General features: G+C 42.7%; 1 long non-coding RNA gene across 1 annotated transcript; it reads left to right on the forward strand.

Annotated features, from left to right (window-relative positions):
• The first annotated feature begins 5 nt into the window (after nucleotides 1-5).
• On the forward strand, nucleotides 6-27,580 carry LOC133238931 (uncharacterized). The gene is made up of 3 exons (XR_009733684.1): nucleotides 6-188; nucleotides 24,210-24,343; nucleotides 27,083-27,580. It is a non-coding gene; the product is annotated as an uncharacterized LOC133238931 (long non-coding RNA).

Raw genomic sequence — 27,580 nt, forward strand, 5'->3', positions numbered from 1 at the left:
AGGTCCCAGAATGCCTTGCGGTCACAGCTAGGTTGAAGGAAGCTCCGCCTCCAAAAGGCGCCGAGGTGTGCCCCAGGGGAACATTTTCATGATAAAACCGGTACAGAATGGGGGGAGATGCTCTCTTGTCCTCACAGCGAAGCTCCACCACATCCCCAGTCAAGGCCTGGGCCCCAGGAACACTGAAGGTGAGGACAGGACGTGACACTGGAACTGATAAAGGGCGGTTCATCAGAGAAGGTCTCTTGTGCGGGCCCAGACTTATAACCCACTCTCTCTATTCTCACGGTATCCACACAGTACCTCTCAAGCCCTGGGGTTTCTTCCCACTATGGCACCTTCTGATCTAACGCTGCAGAGACGGTTCCCTATGGCGCTTTGACAATTTCCGGGGAGGAATTCTGGAGACCATACGTCTGACCGAGCCTCATAGCCTTCTTCCTGTCTCCCCTTGCCATCGTCCTTCGGCTCTTCTGCCCCTGTTGTCACTGCTACCGCTGCCACCATCGTTGCAATAACAATCCTAGCATGTTAATGGTTTCCTAACCTCTTCACGGCCCTGATTCTTATCCTTGGAACATCCTCACTGTCACAGAAGGAAACCAATTGCAGTTGGGACTCTCCGGCTAATTAGGAGAACTAGCTACTTACTTCTCACAGTGACGTTCACTGCCTCGCTCTGGATGAGGCCGTAGCCGTTGTCAGCTGTGCAGTAGTAGCGCCCGGCATGGCTCTCCCGGATAACGGGGATCTCCAGCTCTGCTCTCTGGGAGCGCTGACTTTTCTGCCCCAGACTCTCTCTTGTGCCTTCTCTGTGCCAAGAGAACCTGGTTTTCCCGGTGCCTTTGGCCACAGAGCAGACAAGGACGAGCGTCTCCCCTTTAACCACCTGGTCCCTCTGGGGCTGTGTCTCCAGAAGCACTCCAGACACCGGGATTCCTGTGTGAACACAGGACGACAGGTGAGGGCATGATGGGAGGAGGATGGGGCTGGGATGTTGGACAGGGGCACTTTTTATGGGACTTGAAGATACACTCTTCTGCAGGTGCAGAAGGATGAGGGCCTGGAGGGGAGGCTGGTACCACCTGCTGAGCATTATGGCAGGCGGAGCTGGTGGGATGTTTAGGCAGAGAAGTATTTTTTTTATCAGGGAGGGTACATGCTGAAGGCCCTCAGGTAGGATCACCCTGCTCCTGAATGCTGTAAAAATTCCAACTTGCACTTCCTCTGCACTCATTAGCCTTTGCTAATGACCACAGCCCTTAGTGATCTTCCTCCTTCCTCATTTCCAGATAAACTCAGGACAGCAGGAGTGATGGGAAGGGGACTGACAGGGGAATCCCCACCCACTTCCACCACTTATTCATTGCATGATCTTCATAGATTAGTTAATCTCTCTGATCCTCAGTTTTCTCAAAAGTAAAGTGTGGATAATCATACTAACTTCATAGTGTTCTCATGAAGATGAAACAGCATGCATGTACAAAGAACCTGTTACACTGAAGATGTCCAGCAAATGGTGGCTCTTACTGGTACTACTCTCCACTGATGTGGTTGAGATACCAGGGTGCCTGGGTTCAGATTCCAGCTGTGCCGCTTATTTGCTGGGTTCCCTTGGGGCAGGCCACCAAACAGCTCTGTGCTTTCAGTTCCTCATGTGTAAAGTGAGGATGACATAATATCCACTTTATAATTTTCACCTACTTCACAGGGTTACTCTGAGGACTAAATATAAAACTGCTCTGATCAGTGCCTTCCTAGTACTTGATAAACTTTCTACAAGTCTTTCCCTCTGCAAATATTTCTGAGCATCAGAGGGGTTCTGAATTGAATATAACAGCTTGGTTTCAGGTTAATATTTATTAAACTTTTAATAAATGCTGAGGATTCTTATTGATATTTCTCACATCATCATTATCATCATCATCATATATATATATATATATATATATATATATATATATGTTTTTTCTGGTAGGGAGAGCAGAACTGTTGGGAGATGATGCCATGGTAGCAGTTAATAAAGCAGAGCCTGATTGAGTCATTGTAGTCCCCCAACCACAGGCATAGAGGCAGCACAGTTGAAATGAAGAACACAGATCTGAATGGGAACTACAGTTCTTGTCTGCCCACCCAACCTAGCAGCCCAGTACCAATGCTCACTTTGCACTTGTATATAGGACTGCTGACTCTGCTTTGAGACACTGTGAGATACTGTCCTTGCCTCACACCAGTAATATCCTGAGTCTTCTTTCCATATTTCTGAGATCCAAAACTCTGGTGAGTCCCAGTCTGACCTCAGGGTGTAGCCACCCCTGTAGAAGGAGTAGCGAAGTTGGGTCTCTGATCTGTCAGCAGGGAGCTGGGTACCACAGGACAGGGTTACTGAGGCTCCCTCAGTGGGTTGCAAGGGTCTGGTTGTCAGTTGAGGTGCTGGAAACAGCTCTGGAGGGAAGAATTAAACAGAGGCCACCAGTCAGTGAGGTATAGAGTTCCTGTGGAGAAGTGCCTTTTCAGCCCCAGTGAGCAGGAAACAGGCCCAGACTCCAGGACACAGAGCCACCCACCATTTCTCCCTTCCTGGGTGGTCTTCTCTGCTCTGCACCTTGCTCCTTCCACACAGGCCCTACTCCTTCCCAGTCTCGTCCACTTAAACAGTGAGACCCTCACCTCGGACAGTGAGCCACGCAGATCTTGTTTGTTCTGTGTCATCTATAAATAAGAACACTTTCCTTTTTGCCTTACAGTAATAGGAGCCGCTGTCACTGGGTCTTGCATTTGAAATGATATAGGTGTTATAATAAGCGGGTAGCCAAGCTCCATCTTTGTAGAACGTCAGTCTCTTTATTTTATTATTGTCTCTGCCAGAGCACCTCACCACCACCTGGTCTCCTTCATAGGCATAGTATGGCATATCGATACTCAGCCAGTCTGCAAAAGATGCAAAAATTTCTATGATTCCAAGGCTCCCCACTCCCATCCCAGCCCTCTAACTTCTGTTCATAAGGTGGAGGGATAGTGCAAACTCATGTACAAGAAGCTGGGCAGCCATAGGTCCCTTGGGACCTACTGGGTCTCTTGGCTTTTGTGCTCAGCAAAGGTGAGCTGTGTTTCACTTAGTGACATATTTTGTCTTCCAAACATCCTAATAGCTTTATGTCTATTAAAAATATTTTGATCCCTTTTTTTTTCCCCTGGGTGCCAATACTTTTCTGGAATAAATATGGATTTAAAACAGTTCCACTTAACATCCCCTAATATCCATTCAAGGTGACCTCATATCCCTGTGGCAGCCATAATTAACCTTTGCTTTTGTCATTCCTTAGAGGCTCAGCCCAGGAGTACAATTCAAAAAGCTTCCCTTTGTCATTCTCCTTGGATGAAACAATCTGAGCCACTGAGATATCAGCCCTGGGATCTACAGCTTCAATATTCATAATTCCCCACTTGGATGCTTTTTTCAGAGGCATCTGGATGATCCCTAAGAGAAGAGAAGTGGGCTCCTCTACTTGTTCAGATCATTGCATCCCCACGAAAGAGAGTGGTCACTAGAGAGCGCACGAACAGCCTGGTGTTTTGGATCTGCCCCAGGAGGGAAAACAAACCATACAGTGGAGAGGAGCAAGAAACTATTGCCTGAAAGTTTGTGCAGAAAGAAGGGGGAGTCAACCACCACAGTGCTCTGTGATTCAACCCTGAAGCCTTAGGCTTCTTTGGGGGAAAATTTTTTGGTTGACAGTGGAACTAGAAATTCAGGTTTAAAAATCAATTTGGGATTGTAGTTCATTTCAGTTGCTCAGTCGTATCCAACTCTTTGAGCCCTTGGATTGCAGGACTCCAGGCCTCCCTGTCCATCACCAGCTGGAGTTTATTCAAACTCATGTCCATTGAGTTGGTGATGCCATCCAACCATCTCATCCTCTGTCATCCCTTTCTCCTCCTGCCTTCAATCTTTCCCAGCATCAGGGTCTTTTCAAATGAGTCAGTTCTTCACATCAGGTGGCCAAAGTATTGGAGTTTCAGCTTCAACATCAGCCCTTCTAATGAATATTCAGGACCGATTTCCTTTAGGATGGACTGGTTGGATCTCCTTTCAGTCCAAGGGATTCTCAAAAGTCTTCTCCAACACCACAGTTCAAAAGCATCAATTCTTTGGCATAGTACATTGGGATATTGTAGTACATTGGGATAAATTGCAGGGAAAATATTTGTTGTTCTGATGTAAAATCTAATCCCCGGTCTGAACTTTGGATCATTCCCCTTCAGTGTAAAGACAGGCAGTGCCATACATGAAGGAACAGAGTGGGAAAAGAGACTGCCCTTGAGAGGGTTTTCTTAGGCTGTCTGCCAGCTCACCCCTTCAGCCATGAGTTGATGGTGGAGGGAAGGAGTGCTAGGTCTCAGTGTCTTGTCTCGTGATGTCAAGATCGACACTTGATCGTGATGTCAAAGTGGGATTAATGAAAACTCCAATTCAAAAAGATGCTTGCACCCCAATGTTCACAGTAGCACTGTTTGCAATGGAAGCAGCCTAAATGTTCATTGACAGATGAATGGATAAAGAACATGTATATGCATATTAATATGGATGTACACGCACAATGAATACTGTAGCTGTTGTTGTTCAGTCGCTAAGTTGCGTCTGACTCTTTGGAACACCATGGAATGTAGCACACCAGACTTCCCTGTCCTCCACTATAAGTGGAATACTACTCAGTCATAAAAGAGTGAAATAATGCCACTTGCAGCAATGTGGATGGACCCAGAGATTATCATACTAAGTGAAATAAGTCAGACAGAGAAAGGCAAATACTATAGAGCACCTATATGTGGAATCTAAAATATGATACAAATGGACTTATTTATAAAACAGAAACAGACACAGACATAGAAAGCAAATTTATGGTTATCAAAGGCGAAAGGGGGAAAAGGATAACTTAGGAGTTTGGGATTAGTAGATACAAACCATTATATATAAAATAAACAACATGTGTTTACTGTATAGCACAGGGAAACATATTCAATATCTTGTAATAACTTATCATGAAAAAGAATGTATATGTATAACTGAATCACTCTTCTGAAAACCAGAATCTAACAAATTTGTAAGCCAACTATACTTCAATTAAAAAAAAAATGCAAAGTGGGATTCATAAGGAGGTGGAGAGAAAGCTTTCATATTATGATAAACATTTTCTCATCTTTTAAATTTTCTGTTTTTGTTTTTTTTACAACATTCACAGTCAGTATAGGGATCTCTATTTATATAATTGGAGAAGTAAAAGGTGACCTATCCCAGTGTTCTTGCCTGGGAAATCCCTTGGACAGAGGAGCCTGGTGGACTAGTCCACAGGGTTGCAAGAGTAGGACACAACTTAGGGACTAAACCACCACCACCACCATATATATAATACATTAAAGGTACATGCTTAAAATTTTTTCTTGATAGAACAAAATGATCAAATAAGTTCAGAGATGATTACTCCATATTTTTTTAGCTACTTCAAAAGCCCCACCATTAGGCTAGGAGGTTGGAGTGGATGGTGGGAGTCATAAGTATTGATAAAGAGAAAGAAGTCTTAATGCCTTCTGGAGACCAAAAGTTTTCTTCCTCAACACTGGGCAAGGTTTTGCTTCTCTGATAGCTCAGTTGCTAAAGAATCCACCTGCAACACAGGAGACTTCGGTTTGATTCCTGGGTCAGGAAGATCCACTGGAGAAGGGATAGGCTACCCACTCCAGTATTCTTGGGCTTTTCTTGTGGCTCAGCTGGTAAAGAATCCACCTGCAATGCAGGAGACTTCGGTTCGATCCCTGGGTTGGAAAGATCCCCTGGAGAAGGGAAAGGTTACCCACTCCAGTATTCTGGCCTGGAGAATTCCATGGACTGTATAGTCAATGGGGTTGCAAAGAGTCAGACATGACTGAGTGACTTTCACTTTCACTTCACTTTCAGTGAAGATTACAGAAATTAAAACTTAATTAAAGAAATATTTGAAAAATAAGATTTATGTGACCAACTTGGTAATATTGACAACAGCTGGAGTTAGATAAGAAATGTGACTACAGGTTACACAGAGTCTGGGACAAAGATTGGACCCTTTTCCCTGTTTACTTACAGACCCATTCCTTTGAGGCCTTCCCAGATGGCGCTAGTGGTAAAGAACCTGCCTGCCAGTGCAAGAGACATAAGCAACTTGGGTTCAGTCCCTGGGTCAGGAAGATCCCCTGGAGGAGGGCATGGCAACCCTCTCCAATATTCTTGCCTGGAGAATCCCATGGACAAAGGAGCTTGGTGGGCTACAGTCCATAGGGTCACACAGAGTCAGACACAACTGCAGTGACTTAGCATGCATGCATGCCATTCCTTTGAGGAAGGTACAATTGTACATATGTGCACATTATACTATAATTTCACGGAGTTCCGTGGATCCTATGAAGCTGATTCAGAGACCCTCTAATGTGTTAAGAACACTTTTGCTTAAAATAACAAAATATAATGTATATCATCAGATATAAAAGTACTAGATTTATAAGTATCACTTTCCATCCCTATAGCAGGATAAATACTCTCTCAAAGGAATCATTAAAGAAGGAAGTGTAACTTTCCAGGTTAATATAAAGGCAAACTTTCTTTTTCATTACATTAGAATTTTAATTTAAAAAAAGAAAGAAAAACAAGTTAGACATGGGTAGTTTGCAATCCAAATATAAGATTGAGGGAAGTTCTTGTTTTTTTGCACAGCATCTCCCTAGCCCACTGGTTTTCTATTATAAATATTTTCCATCACTGTCTCTAGTGCTTCTGTTGGAGGCGACTGAACTCCTGTGGATGAAACCAGGAGAACATTTTCCCAATACTACATTGCATGATTTGCTTTCCCTTCATAAATTAAATTCTTTCCTGTCCCAGGGCTTAATAGTAAAGGGAGAGGAATTCATTGCCTTGGAGTGTCAGGGTAGGGTCTTTTGCCCATCAAGCAGGCAGGTAGCAAAGATGAATGTGACATCGGAGCATTCCTGCCCCGGCTGGGACCAGGGTGAGACACTGGCCTTGTGTTCTCTTCACCCCAGTCCAAGCCCTGATCTCCAAAACCCTCACCTAAGAGGCTGGGGGAAGTGGTATCTTCCTTGCATAGCAGAGTAACTATGGTTCCTAGAGATCTAAAAGAACAACACCACCAAAAGAGTAACTCACCTGACTGCACGCTGATAGGAGCTGTGGGGGAATAGAGTCAGAGAGGTTACTATAAGACCAGAATCACGATCTTTTTAAAAAAAGGTTATAACTCTCTAAAAATATTTCCAACAATTCTCTTTTCCCCTTTCCTCTATCCCTTCTTCCCTCTACCCCTACTCTCCCTTCCCTTCCATCCTCCTTCCCTCAGTTCCTCTATTTTCCCTTCTATCTCCCCTTCCTACCTTCACAACATTCCTATAGAACTGAATGTTTGTTTTGTAACAAAAAACACTCTGTAAACACAAACCATCTCCTTTACCAGAAGTTGGTTATTTTGCAAGTAAATTCTCAGTTTCATGACTTACTATCTCCTCTCCCACCTTCTCTTTTTAAGACTGATTTTTGTTTGTTTTGTTTTATTTTGAGATACATTGCCTGCCTGGTGGCAACACACAAACCAGGAAGGGTCGGGAAGGAAATGGTGGTGTCCTCTTGACACTGTTTCCCTTTTCCCCTATTTGGATCTAGTACTGTATTTGCATCCATATACAAGAGTCATGGCTTCGGTGGCTCAGAGGTAAAGAGTGCCTGCAATGCAAGAGACACAGGAAATGGTGGTTTAGTCCCTGGGTGGGGAAGATTCCCTGGAGGAGGGCATGGCAATCCACTCCCAGTATTCTTTCCTGGAGAATCCCATGGACAGAGGAGCCCGTGGGCTACAGTCCATGGGTTCTCAAAGAGTCGGACATGAAGCGACTGAGCATGCATGCATACACACGAGTCATATTAATCAGCAAAAAACACAATTTCATCTCTGGGTAGCAAGTATTGAAGCCTCTCCAAAACCTAAGTCTAGGAAAGTTGGAGTTTAACCAAAAATGTGGTAATTTGAAGTAGAAGTGGGGTTGGCGGCAGAGGAGGATTGAAATGGGCTAGAAATAAAATTTATCCTAACAGAAAATTCCTTTGATGTCCTTTTAAGAAGCTTTCCAATTTTGTTAGAGATCAAAGTAGAAATGGTTATTAAACAAAGGGAGAAGGCATTAGTATTTGGAAAAGAAACTCACAGTCCTTTGTTTTTCCTGGGAACCCTGCTCATCAGTACTCATTTGCATATTACCTATTATTGGTCCTGAGTTAGAAACTGAAGCCCATTGCTACTAATTCTAGCAGCAGAAGAAGAGATTCTGGGTGCCCAGGTACAGGTGATTCTGCCGTGTGTATGTGTTAGTCACTCAGTGGGGTCCAACTCTTTGCTACCCCATGAACTGTAGCCCATAGACTCCTCTGTCCATGGGATTCTCTAGGCAAGAATACTGGAGTGGGTAGCCATTCCCTTCTCCAGGGAATCTTCCTGACCCAGGGATCGAACCCAGGTCTCCTGCATTGGCAGGCAGATTCTTTACCCTCTGAGCCATGAGGGAAGCCCGGTTCTTCCCCAGCTGTCCCCAAATCCTGCTGCAGCATCCTACCCACCAAGGACCAGAAGCAAAGGCCACAGGAACATGAGGCTGGAGGTGAGAAGTTCTCCCAGTGACTGGTGCAGCTCAGGTCCCAGAGCAGAATCCACAGTCTATCCCCATGGACTGTGAAGCCAGGATTGGGCACTGTGGTTCAGGTTTTATTTTATAGAAATAAAAAAAAAAAGGAAGTAGGAAATCTCTCTGTTTGACAATCAGCATTGTCCTCACCCCCGACCCCACATATGCTGAGAAAGTAAATGTTGTTCTTCTGGTTTTTTTTTTTTTTTTTTTTTGAGGAGTGGAGGCTGTGCTGGGTCTTGGTTGTGGTGTGTGGGCTCTAGAACACTCGGACTCAGTAGTTTCTGTGTGTGGGCTGAGTCACCCTGCAGTATGCGGGATCTTAGTTCCCTGACCAGGTATCAAACCCATGTCTCCTGCATTGAAAGGCAGATTCTTAACCACTGGACTACGAGGGAAGTTTCTAAATATTCTTCTTTACAGACTTGCTCAGATATGTGTGTTTTGATTAGAAATGCTCCTTAAAATGTAAGATGCCTTCACCATGTAGCTAAGGTCCCTCTAGAGAAGCTGTCTAACTTGTTTTGACTCTGCAGTGACTGTTGATTTAATTCTGGGACTGCTAAAATTCATATTACCTGCATGGTCTTTTTGAAAGAGAAATCCCTTTTACCACTCAGAATGCATGGTCTGTTATTCAATTCCTAATACTGTGATACCATGCTAACACCACATGGATGCTGCTCTTTGGAGATCTGCTTTACCACATGAAGAAATAATAAGCATTTGTTAAAAATGATGGTGGATTAGAATGGTATTAAATGGTATTATACAGTCCAGGAACTCAGGAAGATACAAATTCTGCCCAACCCAAGTCATCTCTGCCCATGAGATGTTCCAGACAGATACAAGCAGAACTGAAAAAGTAATACACTCTGTGGCATTAACCTTGAGGTGTTAGCCCCAAATTACTTTACAGTAATTTGGGCTTTAACACCCACAGGACAGGTCACATCTGTCTCCTCACATTCCAAAGGTCAAGTATCAATTTTGGAAGAGAGCTCTTGTATCAGGCTGGAAATAGACTCAAACTAGTCTTAAAAGAAGAGGCTTTAATGAAAGGACTGACTTATAGAGATGTGGACAGGGTTGAAATAACAAACTAAAGATGATGAGTCACCCCAAGGCCAATCACAGTGGGACACTGTTACAGCCCTTGTACTGAAGATGCAAGGGGAGGAAGGAGAGTTAAAAAAGCCCAATGCGAACTGGAATCACCAAGGAGGGGCCACCAGGCAGAGCTGTGACTGTGGAGGATGCAGCTACTGCTGGAGATGAGGCACTGAGGCTGAGGGGAGAGGGGATGCCCTGACCTCTCCCTGCTGCCCTGTCTTCACTTAGCATTCTCTCTTCTATTGATAGAGTCCAACTGTAAGTCAGTGGGGCTGACTGATGTAGTGTGCAGGGGTCAGCAAGCCAGGGTGCAGAGCAGCCAGGAAGGGCTGACAATGAATCCAGGGTGGGATGAAAGTGGTTCAAGTGGAGAATAATTTGTAGAGACCTAAATGGAAGTGGGGGTAGATTATACCAGCATTAGAAGCTCCTTCCCAGCAAAAACCTTTCTTTTTCCATGTTCCCCACTTGATGCTATCAGTGTATTGTTGAGTGTTTTGTTGAGATGAGACCAAAAAGACATTTAGGTGGGGACAAAACCTAAATATTATTATCTTGTAAGCCATACCAGGAAGGAATATTGACAATGGAATAAACAAGGCAAATGAACACTTCTTCACTAGGACTTTGTTGGTTCCTCCAAATGGCCCTCACACATAGAAGGCAAGGATAGATGAAGAAAGAGGCAGACCACTCCAGATTGGTAGGTGGCAGGTTTAATAAGCAAGGGAACTTATGAGGTTTGTTTTGAGTGGCCACAAGTAAGTGATTTTTGCACTCACCTATGACCTGCCTCTTGAGAAACCTGAAGGTCAGGAAGCAACAGTTAGAACTGGACATGAAACAACAGACTGGTTCCAAATAGGAAAAGGAGTACATCAAGGCTGTATACTGTCAGCCTGCTTATTTAACTTATATGCAGAGTACATCATGAGAAACGCTGGACTGGAAGAAGCACAAGCTGGAATTCAGATTGCCAGGAGAAATATCAATAACCTTAGATATGCAGATGACACCACTCTTATGGCAGAAAGTAAAGAGGAACTAAAAAGCCTCTTGATGAAAGTGAAAGAGGAGAGTGAAAAAGTTGGCTTAAAGCTCAACATTCAGAAAATGAAGATCATTCCATCTGGTCCCATCACTTCATGGCAAATAGATGGGGAAACAGTGGAAACAGTGTCAGGCTTTATTTTGGGGGGCTCCAAAATCACTGCAGATGGTGATTGCAGCCATGAAATTAAAGGACACTTACTCCTTGGAAAGAAAGTTATCTACCCACCTAGATAGCATATTAAAAAGCAGAGATATTACTTTGCCAACAAAGGTCCGTCTAGTCAAGGCTATGGTTTTTCCAGTAGTCATGTATGGATGTGAGAGTTAGACTGTGAAGAAAGCTAAGTGCCGAAGAACTGATGCTTTGGAACTGTGGTGTTGGAGAAGACTCTTGAGAGTCCCTTGGACTGCATGGAGATCCAACCAGTCCGTCCTAAAGGAGACCAGTCCTGGGTGTTCATTGGAAGGACTGATGCTGAAACTCCAGTACTTTGGCCACCTCATGCGAAGAGTTGACTCATTGGTAAAGACCCTGATGCTGGGAGGGATTGGGGGCAGGAAGAAAAGGGGATGACAGAAGATGAGATGGCTGGATGGCATCACCGACTCGATGCACATGAGTTTGGGTGAACTCTGGGAACTGGTGATGGACAGGGAGGCCTGGTGTGCTGCGATTCATGGGGTTGCAAAGAGTCGAACACGACTGAGTGACTGAACTGAACTGAACCACATTTTAAGAGTTTATTTAGAGGCTTTAGCTGGGTTCAGACATGTACGCTGTCCATATGATCTCAGTATTGCACGGCTATCTCAAGGCTGTGTCCTTGAAAATGGCTCCCACTGTGGGAACACAGAGAAGAGTGATGAGCCTACAATTGTCTGAGTCCAGTTCTTGGGTCACTGACAGTTGTGTGCTCTGATTACTTCCATTAACATTTTACCTTTGGAGATTGACTCTTACAATCTCATACAGCCTTTCTTGCACAGTGTGCCCTGAGTAGTCAGCAAGGGGTCTCACCAGCTTGGAGGTGGCTTGTTTGGCCATTATCTGGCTACACCAGAGTCAGATACCATGGCAGTAATAGAGAAAACACAAATCAGGATAATGATTACTAACACAAGTAACAGTTTTTTCCACTAACAGGGCTATGATCGAAGTCATGAATTTACTAATTCCCCCAGGGTAGGGTCAGATCACTCAGAGTGTTTACTTGTGTTTTTATATGGTTTAAAGATGATAACATTAGCATATCAGCTATGAACGTACAACATTGTGGATCATGGCACAAATTTCGCCTTGCGAGGCAATAATAATGTCCAAGACCATTTTATTTTGGAGGGCAGCTTTTCTCTTCTATTGAGAGCATTTCAGGGTTCAGTAAGGACAGGCTTTGCTGGCTGTCATTTAAGACTTGCTGGGTGAAGTTTGTAAGGACTTATATATATGCTATAATGTCCTCCAGACCAATGGAGGGAACAGACAGTGGCCACATGATTACAAAATGGAAAACAGAACCTGGCCATCTGACCTTGAGGAGAATGAAATTGGTATCTAGGAACTTGACTTGGTTGTGCGCTGGGGGAGGTGGTAGTCAGGCCTGAGGAGATGGTCTGAGGGCAAAATACGTGGGAACAGAACTCTTGCCTTCTCTCCTTTCTCAAAAGGGTGTATCCCATTCCAGGTATAATGTGTTTCAACAAGTCCTGTCTGTAGTGGGACAATAGGCTCCCAGTGGAGACTGAGTAGTTCCCCAAGGCTGTGAAGTAACTCATTCATCCTGGTGGGACTGAGACAGAAAGACAGGAGTACAGCCATTTTTCAAAAAGACCAGGGAATGCCTTGACCCAAACAGGCCTTAGAAACTAAAGAACAAAGGCTCTGGGGACCCAAGTCCTAGAGACAAAAAGCTAGGTTCGCAGGAATAAAAAAATTAGCTTTATTTCTGTTGCACTAATAAGTATACTTAGCTGCCATAAAACAGGAAGTTCAACTATAGATTTTAACCTTATCTGTTCCTGTACTTTCTTGCAGTAAAGTCTCATGTATTTCTTTCCTCTCATAGACGTGTTGCTCCCTATTCCTGAAAGCCACCCTGGCATCACCTGCTTCAGATCAAAGAAATCTGATGATTTCTGGAAAACGCCAGTGTTCATGAGACAGATTCTCCCTTTTGTTATAAAAGGAGCTTGCCCTTTTTACTGGGGGAGCTGGTTCTTTTATCTTTCTTCTGCCTTCTCTATTCTGCATAAGTTATCTCTTTTAAGAAAAAGCTTTGCATGCCTAGGAATCTTATGGAGACCATATTTATTTCTATGATATTGCTGTCCAAGATTTTGGAAAGGGCCCAGTAACAGATGTTCCATGGAAAATTCCAGTAGACAATTCCTTGCCCAGGTGTCATGGGGCTTGGTGTTCTCAGCAGCATAGCTCATTGATCTGGTGTCTGTTTCCCATGATTTCCATACCTTCAGAGTATTTGGTGCCTCAGCAGGGCTCCTCAGTCTAGTGTATGGGGCAGCAGGCCCTGCTGGTTGAGCATTCAAATGTATTAAAGCCTGGGACATGACTTTAGTCTTCCTGGCCGAGGTGGTTTTACCTGTTAGTAATTTAATCTGCTGTTTTAATATTCTCTCTCTCTCTTTTTAAATTAACCTGCAACTTGCAGGTGATAGGGGAGATGGAACCTCCATTAAATGTCAGGTTCTTTTTCTCAATCTTCCATATCATGACTTTTGAAATGTACCCTAAATGTCTGTTTGACAAGTGTACCTGTATATGGTGCTGTTTCTTCAGTCTTCTAATGGTAGTAGCCTGGTTTGCTTGGCAATAGAAAAGAGCTTGAGTTAAGCCAGACACAGTTTACCAAACAAACAAGGCATATTTAGAATCTTTGCTCAGAGGGAGGGGGGCAATATGACCAATTTGTCAGTCCCTCACCAGTTGGGAATTCTGGGGGATGGCTCCAGACTACTTTGGCAGTTGTCTTGGATATTTTTTAGAGCACACAAAACATGCTGTTACTGTATTAGCCAAGTTGCTGTATTTTAAAGGCAACCTGGCATCTTTGGCACGATGCCACCCTACCCAGACATTGTGGTGGGCACCCTTTTTTATGCACTCAATCTGCTGTATCTACAGAAGGGGCAGTTGCTAGGGCTTGTACCTAAGCTAGGGCATCAGCTTCCTAATCATCAGGGGGTGTCAGCCTCTTATGAGTTGGGATGTGGAAGACAGTGAGGATGGCCTAGGCTCTTGTGAACCCAAAAGTCTTTCCCTTTCCACATCCCCTGACCAACAAGGGCATATTCATGATCATCCATCCCTGGGCTTTCCGTTGTTCAAACCAAGGGTTAATCCCTATAGAAAAGCCTGCTGCTGCTGCTGCTGCTGCTGCTAAGTCGCTTCAGTCGTGTCTGACTCTGTGCAACCCCATAGACGGCAGCCCATCAGGCTCCACCATCCCTGGGATTCTCCAGGCAAGAACACTGGAGTGGGTTGCCATTTCCTTCTCCAATGCATGAAAGTGAAAAGTGAAAGTGAAGTCACTCAGTCGTGTCTGACTCTTAGCGACCCTATGGACTGCAGCCTACCAGGCTCCTCCATCCATGGGATTTTCCAGGCAAGAGTACTGGAGTGGGATGCCATTGCCTTCTCCAATAGAAAAGCCTAATGTCAGTAATAGGGGTTAATGGCCCGGGTTCATGAGTAATCACCAGCCAAATTGCTCAAGCCTAGCCCATTGGCTGCTGTGGTTTGTGTCTGTTTCCAGGCAGTTGAGTAACAGGCATGGTGGGATTTTTTTCATTCTCTCTTTATAGGCTGCAGGGGCTACCACAGACATAGACAGTGTGGTATTTGGAGACTCTATAGTGACTAGTTTTCCTTTCAGTCCCAAAGAAGGGCAATGCCAAAGAACGTTCAAACTACCACACAACTGTACTCATCTCACACGTGCAAAGTAATGTTCAAAATTCTCCAAGCCAGACTTCAACAGTATGTGAACTGTGAACTTCCAGATGTTCAAGCTGGGTTTAGAAAAGCTAGAGGAACCAGAGATCAAATTGCCAACATCCATTGGATCCTAGAAAAAGCAGGAGAATTCCAGAAAAGCATCTGCTTCTGCTTCATTGACTACACCAAAGCCTTTGACCATGTGAATCACAAAACTGGAAAATTCTTCAAGAGATGGGAATACCAGACCATCTCACCTGCCTTCTGAGAAATCTGTATACAGGTCAGGAAGCAACAGTTGGAACTGGACATGGAACAACAGATGGGTTTCTAATTGGGAAAGGAGTACATCAAGGATGTATATTGTCACCCTGCTTATTTAACTTCTATGCAGAGTACATTATGAGAAACGCTGGGCTGGAAGAAGCACAAGCTGGAATCAAGATTACTGGGAGAAATATCAATAACCTCAGATATGCAGGTGACACCACCCTTATGGCAGAAAGAAAAGAGGAACTAAAAATTCTCTTGATGAAGGTGAAAGAAGAGAGTGAAAAAGCTAATTTAAAACTCAACATTCAAAGAACAAAGATCATGGCATCTGGTCCCATCATTTTATGGTAAATAGATGGCGAAACAATGGAAATAGTGACAGACTTTATTTTCTTGGGTTCCCAAATCACTGCAGATGGTGACTGCAGTCATAAAATTAAAAGATGCTTGCTCCTTGGAAGAAAAGTTATGACAGACCTAGACCGCATATTAAAAAGCAGAGACATTACTTTGCCAACAAAAGTCCATCTAGTCAAGGCTATGGTTTTTCTAGTAGTCATGTATGGATGTGAGAGTTGGACCATAAAGAAAGCTGAGTGTCAAAGAATTGATGCTTTTGAACTGTGGTGTTGGAGAAGACTCTTGAGAGTCCCTTGGACTGCAAGGAGATCCAACCAGTCAATCTTAAAGGAAATCAGTCCTGAATATTCATTGGAAGGACTGATATTGAAGATGAAACTCCAATACTTTGGCCACCTAATGTGAAGAACTGACTCATTTGTAAAGACCCTGATGCTGGGAAAGATTGAGGGCAGGAGGAAAAGGGGATGACAGAGGATGAGATGGTTGGATGGCATCACTGACTCAATGGACATGAGTTTGGGTAGACTCTGGAAGTTGGTGATGGACAGGGAGGCCTGGCGTGCTGCAGTTCATGGGGTCGCAAAGAGTCAGACACGACTGAGAGACTGAAATGAACTGAACTGAATATCCACCACAAGGCCTGGTATCACCTGCATTTTTAGAGACAGTGGACTGGCAGGTAGGGTGCTCCTTGGCTGAAAATAAGCTCTGCATGTGTGTGTGCAAGCGCTTAGTTGTGTCCGACTCTGTGCTACCTCACCAGAGCTCTGTAGCCCACCAGGTTCCTCTGTCCATGGAATTTTCCAAGCAAGAGTACTGAAGAGTGTTGTTGTTTACTACTCCAGAGGATCTTCTTGAACCAGGGATTGAACTCATGTCTCTTGCGTCTCCTGCATTGGCAGGTGGATTCTTTACCATTGCACCACCCAGAAAATAGGCTGCTGCTTATCTGAAGTGCAGGTTTGAGTCATGGCAGAGGTGGGTTGATGAAACATATTTTTAATCCACCCCTTGATAGGAAGGGAAGTTCTTACTGTGTTCCTTTGTGAGCTGCTGTACCTTGAAGATTGGTATGTACACTGCTAGGAGCTGTTGCTCTGAGGGAGTCAGTCTGGTTCTTGCCCCTTCCAGAGTCCTAGGGTCACTGTTTCCTGTTGTCTCTGCCACAGCTTCCAGAGTCAGAGATACAATCTAACTGTTTCAGTAGCCTTGTTTGGGAGATGGCCAGAGCTTTAATTTGTTTCAATTAGTATTTTTGCCCGGAGAAGGCAATAGCACCCCACTCCAGTACTCTTGCCTGGAAAATCCCATGGGTGGAAGAGCCTGGTAGGCTGCAGTCCATGGGGTCATGAAGAGTAGGACATGACTGAGCGACTTGACTTTCACTTTTCACTTTCATGCATTGGAGAAAGAAATGGCAACCCACTCCAGTGTTCTTGCCTGGAGAATCCCAGGGACGGGGGAGCCTGGTGCGCTGCCGTCTAGGGGTCGCACAGAGTCGGACACGACTGAAGCGACTTAGCAGCAGCAACAGCAGCAGCAGCAGCAGCAGCAGCAGTAGTATTTTTGCCTTCTCAAAGATGGCTTGCTGGGACTTCCACGGTGGTCCAGTGGCTAGGACTCCAAGCTCCCAAAGCAGGGGGTCTGGGTTGGATCCCTGGTCAGAGAACTAGATCCCACATGCTGCAACTAAAGATCCCTTATGCCACAACTAAGACCCAGTGGAGCCAAACAAATAACTGAAAACTCTTTTTAGAAAGGTAGCTTTCTGTTCTGACCTCCAGCTCCCCATGTGCTTTCTCTTTACTCTGCAGTATAAGTGACAGAGACACCGGCCAGAGGGGAGTGAAAACTTTCCCCAAACCCCAAATCTCTGCAAAAATTTGCATTTCTTTTACATTCTTAGAGGTTTGATAGGGTTGCATCTTATCAATAATAGCTCCTGGACAGTATGCTTGTTAACAGAGCAAACAACTCCTCAGAACATTGTGATAGTGCCTGGGCATTGAATTTTTTGCAGCCTCTGTCTTGAAGATGTTCAGCAAAATTTTCAGGGTGTCCTGCAGCATATGTATGTCTTCACATGTGTTAACATTACATCATTAATATAATGGGCCCATTTTATTGACATGAGGAAGAAAAGGAGGGATGGATCTAGGGTTATCAGTCCATGACATGATGTGGGGAAGTGCAGGTAACCTTGGGGAAGTACTTGAAAAGTCCGTTGTTGTCCCTTCCACATGAAGGCAATTTGGTTGCATTGTACATGACATGTGGGGTTTAGCTCCCCTACCAGGGATCAAACTGGCACCCCCTGCCAGAGTGGAATCACTAGAAGTGCAGAATCTTAACCACTGGACCACCAGGGAAATCCTGTATAAAATAATTTTGGCATTATTCTTCAGAGATAGAAAAATATCACATATACGTAACATATAGTCATAGATAAATGTAACCATACACAGAAATTTAAACATAGACCCCACATTTTTTATTCAGAAACTTTAGCCATGAATCAGGTACCCACTTATATGACAAATGCTTTTTATTAGTACTTTGGGGAAAGACTTTTAAGATTGATGAATAATCTTATGGAGGCTGTGAATTATATTTTGGGCAAGGGAGCTTCTATAGCAGTCTGTATTTCAAAAATTCTGTCCACCTCTTTTTTTTGTCTTTGGATTGTGTTGGGCAGTGTTTTAGTTATCTCCTGAGGTATTTACATTAATGTTCAAAAGACAAGATAATATTTACAACTTCAAGTGGATAGAGAAAGAATGAAAGTTTTCCTCCTATATATTTTGGACTATATTTGTTTATTATCAGAAGTCTAGAATACTTGTTATTTAAAATTTTCCTTTGTATGAGGGCTCAGATGGCAAGAGGAGCTCCATCCATTTTATTGTCAATCATCATAATATCCTCCCCTTTGTTCTGATCACTTTCACAGAGATTTTTACCTCTTAGCATCCTAATCAGGCTTTGTCATGAGCACTCGGACCTTAATCTGTGGCAACGTGTGCCCTCCTAGCTTTGTAAAGCAGCATGCTAAGGTCTCTAGCTGATTATTCTCTTCTTCTGCCCTGTCTGCCAGCCCCAGGTTAGCAGGGCAGTGGTCAGTAGCACAACTTTTCCTAACTTCAGCTCGCATCCCAGCTTCCTAACTCAGGCTTTCTAACTCTAGTTGGGCATTGGTGGGCACAGAACTGCCCAAGTAGCGGCCATTCTACTGCAGCAGCCATTCATTTCTCTTCTTTGCCACAGTGTACTCACTACGTGTAGTTTCTCAAATGTGTTAAAGCAGCTGGCATTTTCTGGGGACCCCTCTACTCAGTTGGCAGTCCACACAACACCTAACACAGGAGCCACCCTTCCACACATAGAGGTCGTTGGCCAACTCAGGATTTCCCCCATGGATGTCTGTTTCCCAAGGCCACTTTGATGTCCTGGCTGGCTCATCAATTGCTGGTACACAAACTGGCCCCCATGCACAGAGGGCAAGGAGAGACAGAAGAAAGAGGCAGATCACTCCAGATTGCTAGGCAGCAGGTTTAACAAGCAAGAGAACTTACTCATAAGGCTTATCTTGGGTGGCTACAAGATGAGTAAACTTCCGCACCTTCCCCCAAATCTTTTTTTTTTTTTTAAATAAACACACCATAAATGGGTTCAGTCTGTATACTGTCCAGATGCTATCAACAGCACATTGTTCTGTCAAGGCTACGTCCTTGAAAAAACAGCTCTCATTCTAACGACAGTGGGAAGGAAGGAACTTCAAACACAGAGGAGGGCGTGAAGAGCTTCTGATTGCCCAGGGCCAGGTCTCGGCTCAACTGCTGGTCACGTTCTTTTGATTACTTCCTTCGATACAATTTCGGATCCAGATTCCCAAATGTAGCTCTTTTTAGCTTGAAGTCTTTGCGAATTTACAGCTCCTTTTCCACAAGTCAGTCAATCTTTGGAACACAGATGTGTGCATAAGAGTTGAAGCAAGCCAGAGCTTCTCTAAGCTACCGGGTACAGGCCTTTCTTTGCTAAATTTGTTTATGTTTGCAGCCTGTAGGTATAAGGAGGCTGGAGCAGGCAGCATCTGAGGGCACAGACTCCAGGCCTGCTTTGTTGAATATAGGGGAGAAGAGAGGGTAACAAAGAAATTCTGTCCATATAGATACATACACGTTCTACTTTATGATGTCTTTGACATTTCAGCCTCCAGGAGGCTGGCAAATAATTGTTCTGGGTAAGCTTTCATTCAGAAGTAGGTATATGAAGGTGGGTTAAGTCAAAGCAATGTTTGAGAAAGAACAAGATTATGTGACAAAGATAGGAATGAATGACAGAATCAGAGGCAGAGAAGAAACATGCCACCGGAATATTCCAACCATGAATCAAGGATTTAATAGTAAGACATGACAGTTAAGCAGCAGATGAACTACAAACTTGATGGATGTTCATTATTACATATACTTCTTTGAGATCTTGCTATAATATACATACAACTTATCCTCTCAAATGTACAAAGACACAAAGGTACAAGCCTTTTCAGACAATTTGGGAGCCTCAAAACTTTCATAAAAGATCCAGGAACATCAGATTAAGAGCCACTAGCCTACTGCTATGCAGCACAAAGGCTTGGCAAAAGAAAGATGGACTGTTATACAAAGGACTAGTTCCTGAAAAATACAGTTTTCTCAGTGGGTGGTAAAAGCTGCTCTTCTCTTTGTGAATTAGAATTTTGAGACATGAAAGGAAACCTGGTTTGCTTTTGCCAGGTTTGCTTTATCCAAATAAGAGAACATAGGACTTGTAAGGTTTCAGAGTTGCCATGGTTCCTGTTCTCCAGAGCATCCTTCATCCTTCCTGTTGAGGATGCCCAGATGGGAAAAAGAGATTTTGAAGCATCTCTTAGCTGCATATCCTCCAGCTCTACATGCATCCTTTTCTCTATAGATGTCTTGATCCTCCCAGGTTGGATGAAGAAAGCCTCACTTAAAACCAAGAGAATAGGCAAATGTCAGAGGCAGTGACTAGTATGTTCTCACAACAGTCATAATTAGAGAACAGGAAAGCTCATGTCTGTAACCTTTGGCAAAAGGTTCTGGACAGTCAATGGCCACGGAAAGAGGCATCTGACAGCTCTCTGTCTTATGGTACCACAGTACCCAGAGGTTTATAAGAACCAAGAGGAGGGGGAACTCATGAAAATGTATGAACCCTGGGAGTTGAAGCTTGTGCAATTGGTATGCAAGTGTTAGTATTTCAGTCATGTCTGACTCTGAGATCCCATGGACTGTAGCCCACCAGGCCCCTCTGTCTATGGGATTCTCAAGGCACAAAAACTGGAGTGGGTTGCCCTTTCCTTCTCCAGAGGATCGTCCCAATCCAGGGATCAAACCTAGGTCTCCTGCATTGTAGGCTGATTTGTTACCGCCTGAGCCACCAGGGCAATTAGTACAGGCAGAACTTTTCAAAAGTTAAATCTTGCAACACTCTGAGAAATTTTGTAAATGTTTACTTGTCTTGCCTCTATGTCTCTAGTATGGAGGAGATTGCCAGGAAAATGAAGAGTCATGAAGGCAGTAAGTCAATTCTCTTGACACTGAACCTTGTTCGGCCGGTCTGTCATACCTACTATAGCAGAGGGACTGTGGATCTTCAAGGAAAATATCCAGTTAAAAGTGAAGTAATCTGCTTTCATGTTCTAGGGAACTTTGAGAGGGAAGTAATCTTTCCCAGAATCTTTAGGAATACTGTAGGCAACAAACTTTATGTCTGATATGTGCAGTCTCTAATGGTGCATTCCCTACAATGGTCTCTTGTCTTCCACCTAACCCATATTCCTGATGCTAATATAGAAATATTTTCAAAGTCTTTCTTTTCCCTTTGGAGTGGTGTCTCAAGGTCTAGTCCAGCCTGTAAAGGGTCAGCCTGGAATCTGTGGTACATTTGACCGGTAGTTGAGTGCCATGATGTATTCTAGGTTATAGTCTAGATTTGACCATTAGCCTGAAATAAACATGGAGAGAGACATGTGCACTCAGTGACTATGACAGGGTCATATTTATAGTAATATTCAATTTCCTCAACATTCTGATGTTCTTGCACTAATAGAAATTGCTGTCTTTCTCCAGGGCTGAGGATGATCAGGAGAGGGTACAGGGACAAAGACAAATGCTCTGAGTCTGGTTCCAGAAGCAGGTGTCATATTCATATTGTCCAAGAAGATGAGACCATGTTGAACTACGGGCTATCAAAGCCCCAGTTCTAAGAGTAGAGATACCAAAATCAAATTTAAACTGATGTTCAGGTCCCAACTAGAAATCCAAAAATTATGAAAGAAAAAAATCTCATTGGTTAAGGCAAAATATATAGTAAAAATAGTAAATTAATCACATATAAAGCTAGTAGGAAGATGAAAAAAGTCATAAAATCATCTATATCCATAAGGAGTGGTTAAGAGATACACAAAATAAAAAGATGTAGAATATGATGTCAAAAACAGTAAATGTGTGTGTGGCAGGAAGTAAAAATGCAGGGTTGTTAAAATGCATTTGAACTTAAGAGACCAGCAACTTAAAATAATTATATTGCTATATATAAACTTCATGGTAACCACAAACCAAAGATCTATTATGATACTCAAATAAACAAGAGAAAGGAAGCCAAACATAACACTAAAGACAGTCATTAAACCACAAACAAACAAAAACCCACAAAAACAATCCCAAAACATTAACGGAGTAGCAATAGGTACATAGCATGTGTTTTAAATTTTTATTTCTACCTGTTTGCTGTCAGTATATAGAAATGCAGTTGGCTTTTCACATTGACCTTGTATCCATTGTACAGAACTCATTTATTGAATGTAGGAGGTTTTTTTGTTTGCTTGTTTTTGCTTTTTTTGTTTTGGTATATTCTTGGGGTTTTCCTTCCCAGATGGCTTCCCAGGCAGCTCAGTGGTAAAGAATCTTCCTGCCAAGTAGGAGACCTGGGTTTGATCCCTGGTTTTGGAATATCCCCTGGAGAAAGGAAAGGCTGTGCACTCCAGTATTCTGGCCTGGAGAATTCCATGGACTATATAGCCCATGGGTGGCAAAGAATCAGACACGACTGAGCAACTTTCACTTGGGGATTTTCTGTAGACAATCATGACATTCACAAATAGAGACAGTTTTTTTTTTCCTTTTCCAGTTTGCATGTTTTCCCACCTTGTCTTATTGCAGTGGTTAGGGCTTCCAGTATTCTTGAATGAGAGTGATGTTTTTGTTCCCAGTCTTGGGAGAGAAATACTGTCTTTTACTGGAGGGATTTGTAGATGCTCTTTATGATGCCAAGTCAAGTATGTTGTTTAATTTCAATTTGTTTACAAAGATTTTGTTCTTTCTTTTCTGTTATTGATTTCTAGTTTTATTCTATTATGGTTGGAAAACCTATCATGTGTGATTTAGTCATTTCTGATTTGTTATGGTTTAATAACCCAGGAAATAGGCTATATGGTGAATGTTACATGAGTGTTTGGGAAATCTGTGCATTCTGTTGTTGGATGGAGAATTCTATAAATGCTACTGAGATCCTGTTTATTGGTGGTGTCAACTAGTTCTTCTTTATCTTTGTTTTCTGTCTAATAGTTCCATCAGTTGCTGAGAGTGGATTGTTCAATTCTTCAAGTTATTGTGGATTAATTCTTATTTAAAAAAAAAAACAAATTTATTTACTTTTCACTGTGCTGGGTCTGCGTTGTTGTGTACAGGCTTTCTCTAGTTGCAGTGAGAAGAAGGTTTCTCATTGTGGTGGCTTCTCTTATCTCAGAGCACAGGCTCTAGGCTCAGTAATTGCTGTGCTTGGGCTTAGCTGCCCCACAGCATGTGGGATCTTCCCAGACCACGGATCAAACCTGTGTCCCCTGCATTGGCAGATGGATTCTTAACTAGACAACCAAGGAAGTCTCCCATGGTTTTAATATTTATTGATATTTATTTATTCATTTATTCATCTTGATGCTTTTAAAATGCTCTTTCACATGTCATAGGCTTATACCTTTTACTGCTCTTTTAAAATTTCTCTGACCATCCTTATAGGTTTATGTCTTCATATGAACTTTAGAATGAGATTGTCTAGTACAAAAGACAAAATAATTTTTTCATTTTTATTGGAATTACATTAAACTTACATATAAATTATAAATGAATAACTGCATAAATAATATATGAAAAGTATAAATAATTAAAATACATAAATAATTAAAATTACTATATTGAGACCCTGAGAATAGGGTTTGCATTATTATTTACATCTTATGTTACCTTACTCATTAGATTTGAAGATTTCTTTACATGTGTTCTGCTATTTTTTTGCTTGGCTTATTCCTAGGTATATTATTGTTACTTTTTCTATTTTTTTTTAAAGATTAAATTGAGGCTTTATTATATTTGCTTAGTTAATTGAATTAAAATTATGAAATATATATTTTGATTAGCAAAAGAGTATTACATTTTTGTATATTTTAATTTCTTATATTTCATTTGTTTTGAATTTTGTATTTTATGTCTGTTTAATATTTGATATCTAAGTTTTGAGCTCTTTTTTTCAACATTATGCAATAAACTCTATCAATTTTATACTCCTGTTTCCATTTTGGTCCATCATGCCTTTAAAATTTAATGTCAATTGAAACACATTTGAACATGAATTTTGACGTACACTTCCTCTTTCTGATTAATCATCAATTCTTTAGTGATTCAATAACAGCATCAACTCAGTCATCAAATGTGTACTGAGAACCTGCTCACATCTGGAGTCAACTTACAGAGCATGAAAAGATGTCCTCAACCTCCTCACAACGACTTTGGAGGGATACCATTTCTCTATGTAAGATTCTTTTTTTTTTTTTTAATTTATTTATTTTAATTAGAGGCTAATTACTTTACAATATTGTATTGGTTTTGCCATTCATCAACATGAATCCACCACGGGTGTACATGTGTTCCTAATCCTGAATTCCCCTCCCACCTCCCTCCCCATACTATCCCTCTGGGTCATCCCAGTGCACCAGCCCCAAGCATCCTGTATCCTGCATCAAACCTGGACTGGCGATTCGTTTCTTATATGGTATTATACATGTTTCAATGTCATTCTCCCAAATCATCTCCCCCCTCCCTCTCCCACAGAGTCCAAAAGACTGTTCTATACATCTGTGTCTCTTTTGCTGTCTCACATACAGGGTTATCATTACTATCTTTCTAAATTCCATATATATGCATTAGTATACTGTATTGGTATTTTTCTTTCTGGCTTACTTCACTCTGTATAATCGGCTCCAGTTTCAACCACCTTATGAGAACTGAGTCAAATGTATTCTTTTTAATGGCTGAGTAATACTCCATTGTGTATATGTACCACAGCTTTCTTATCCATTCGTCTGCTGATGGACATCTAGGTTTCTTCCATGTCCTGGCTATTATAAACAGTGTTCATCGTAGCACTGTTTATAATAGCCAGGACATGGAAGAAACCTAGGTGTACTTTTTCTATTTGTGAATGGGATCTTTCATTCCATTAAAAAAAAAATCCGGCTTCCCTGAGTCTTCATTGTGGCACACGGCTCTTCATTGTTGTGTGCAGTCTTTCTCTACTCATGGCACAGGGACTTCTCTTGTTGCAGAACATGGGCTCTAGAGCATAGGCTCTCTAGTTGTGGCACATGGGCTTAGTTGCCCTGTGGCATCTTAGTTCCCCAAATAGGGATTGAACCCACATCCCTTGCAGTGAAAGGTGAATAACCAATGGAACATCAGGGAAGTAATTCTATTTTTTCATTAATGGTAGGCCTGAACCATTTTAAGGCTCTTGAATCATAGTGTCAAATTACTTAATAGAACAAATATTTGTTTAATTACATGTTCATTATCAAACAACTGAACTTGGATTGAGAATGATTACATTAGTTTTCTTTTAAAATACTCTCAGTGATTTTTCATCTCAAATCAAAGAGTACAAAGGCTTTCGCAGTGTTCTTAGCCCCTACCAACATGATCTAGTGATCCAGATATACTTTTCTGACCTCATCTCCTAATGCTTTTCCCTCATGCTCTCAACTTTAGCCACAGGAGACTTCTTGTTATTCTGTGAAACTACTCAACACACTGTTGTCTCACGGTCTTTGCACTGGCTATTCCCTCTTCTTAGAACATTACCCCGTAGATAACCCATCCCTTAATTTTCTCACTTCTCTGCTTATAGGGCACCTTATCAGTGAGGCCTTGACTGATGAACTCACAAGGAATTGCAACTCTCTCCTCCATCTTGGTCTTTTAAAAATAAAATGTATCAATATATGAAATACTATATGTTATATTTGTTTACATTTTCTTTTCTGACTAGAATGTAAGCTCAACAAGGGCAAAGACTGTCTTTTGTTTCCTGTTGTATCACTCAGTTCAGTCCCTCAGTCATGTCCAACTCGTTGCGACCCCATGGACTGCAGTACACCAGGTTTCCCTGTCCATCACCAACTTCCGGAGCTTGCTCAAACTCATGTCCACTGAGTCGGTGATGCCATCCAACCATCTTATTCTCTGTCATCCCCTTCTCCTCCTGCCTTGTATCATACATGCTTAATAGTACTTCTTAAGTATAAATATTCAGCATCTGTGGAGAGAATGAATAATATCAATGTATGAAAGGGGCAGACTTTATTTTTTGGGGGCTCCAAAATCACTGCAGATGGTGACTACAGCCATGAAATTAAAAGACGCTTACTCCTTGGACGGCAAGTTATGATCAACCTAGACAGCATATTAAAAAGCAGAGACATTACTTTGCCAACAAAGGTCTGTCTAGTCAATGCTATGGTTTTCCCAGTAGTCATGTATGGATGTGACAGTTGGACTGTGAAGGAAGCTGAGCGCCGAAGAATTGAAGCTTTTGAACTGTGGTGTTGGAGAAGACTCCTGAGAGTCCCTTGGACTGCAAGCAAGCAGATCCAACCAGTCAATCCTAAAGGAAATCAGTGCTGGATATTCATTGGAAGGCCTGATGTTGAAGCTGAAACTCCAATACTTTGGCCACCTGATGTGTGAAGAACTGACTCATTTGAAAAGACCTTGATGCTGGGAAAGACTGAAGGCAGGAGGAGAAGGGGACGACAGAGGATGAGATGATTGGATGGCATCGCTGACTCAATGGACATGGGTTTGGGTGGACTCCAGGAGTTGGTGATGGACAGGGAGGCCTGGTGGGCTATGGTTCATGGGGTTGCAAAGAGTCAGACACCACTGAGTGACTGAACGGAACTGATGCTGGGAAAGATTGAAGGCAGGAGGAGAAGGGGACGACAGAGGATGAGATGGTTGGATGGCATCACTGACTCAATGGACATGAGTTTGGGTAGACTCTGGAAGTTGGTGATGGACAGGGAGGCCTGGCGTGCTGCAGTTCATGGGGTCGCAAAGAGTCGGACACGACTGAGCGACTGAACTGAGTGAAAGTTTAGTTTTATTGCACTCTCAGTTTACTGATTTGGAAAGGAATTACACTTCAGCTTATCTCAAACTCCATATGTTACTTCAGATGGCCTATACAGGGTGTCTGCTTTTTTCTTTTTACCAGGATGGTGTTCTGTGCCTAGAAAGGAGAAGAAAGTACAGTGCATATGAACTGCTGGCAGAGAACAGAGTAGCAAGGGCGGAGTAAATTGGACTGGAGCCACAGATGTCAGGAGGCACTGCTGAAATAACTTCCTTTTCTCTACCCCCCAGGAAGCAAATATCTTGATACAGAACGAGTGCACGACTTCTGTGTTTCTGAATAAAGCTGCTATAGCTTCCCAGAAGGAAGAAGGGCATTTCTCATTTGAGAGAGGCCACGTGTGAAGGGGTAAGCTCAGGGACCCTGCAACCCCTCCACTTGTTCCCTCTGTGAACTGGAACAGAAAGTAGTCATGGTGATGTTGGAGCCAGGGTTGTTGTTGGGTCAGGACTGATAAATTACCAAAGCTGTCATCTAGAGACAGAAACTGTGGTTGTACCTTAGGATATACTTTTCATCAGGCAATTATCACTGCTTTCCCTTCATGGAAAAATATGGATTAAAAATTTGATGTTGAAT

The sequence above is a fragment of the Bos javanicus genome, chromosome 3 (assembly GCF_032452875.1).
Source record: "Bos javanicus breed banteng chromosome 3, ARS-OSU_banteng_1.0, whole genome shotgun sequence".
NCBI classification, from domain to species: Eukaryota; Metazoa; Chordata; class Mammalia; order Artiodactyla; family Bovidae; genus Bos; species Bos javanicus.